The sequence below is a fragment of the Littorina saxatilis genome, linkage group LG1 (assembly GCF_037325665.1).
Source record: "Littorina saxatilis isolate snail1 linkage group LG1, US_GU_Lsax_2.0, whole genome shotgun sequence".
Lineage (NCBI taxonomy): Eukaryota > Metazoa > Mollusca > Gastropoda > Littorinimorpha > Littorinidae > Littorina > Littorina saxatilis.
The window spans coordinates 86,635,676-86,636,447 of NC_090245.1; positions in this window are offsets into that span (position 1 = coordinate 86,635,676).

Here is a 772-nt window from a genome sequence, read left to right on the forward strand (position 1 = left end):
AGATGCTCTACCATGCGGCATCGCATTCATCTGTCACCGTTGGAATCATCAACAAGTGATTAGTTGAGCTTGTTAGAATTTGCTGGCTGGCGAGCTCTGATCGGCTTACTTCCTGTGAGAACCTGTCGTTGTCTAGTACATGAGGGTTGTTCCAATTTCAGAATGTTTACAGATAGAGTATATTCGAGGCGTATAAATATATATACGAGAACTTCCAGTAACGTACACCGTATGTCCGTGTTGACACATATTTATTTGTCGGGTTGAAGCATAACTCAACTCCAAATTATGGTCTTTAGTAGCCTCCCCTTCTTTTTTTTCTGTTGAATGATATTTCAGCTACCTGTTGTGTGTTTGAACTATCTTGCCGATACGTGTATATCAAAACATACAACTGAACGAGTATTTTTGTGACCGTTTTAATCATGTTCTTCAAAATAATATAGATTTAAGCATCAGAGTTTTTCAGCGTCAGGGGAAATTTTTTTCGGACGAAATGTTTACACGGGAGTACGGCCTATCGTGGGGAGTAGATTTCTCGTGCTAGGGTTTGAGAAATTTATTCGAAAGAGGAGTACGTTTTTCGAACGACATTTTTACTCGGAGTCGTTCTGTCGTGGGGGAGTAATTTGCTCGTGCTACACGGGGACACCTTTATCTCTCTCTCTCTCTCTCTCTCTCTCTCTCTCTCTCTCTCTCTCTCTCTCTCTCTCTCTCTCTCTCTCTCTCTCTCTCTCCCTTTCTCTCTCTCCCTCTCTCTACTCTTTCTCTC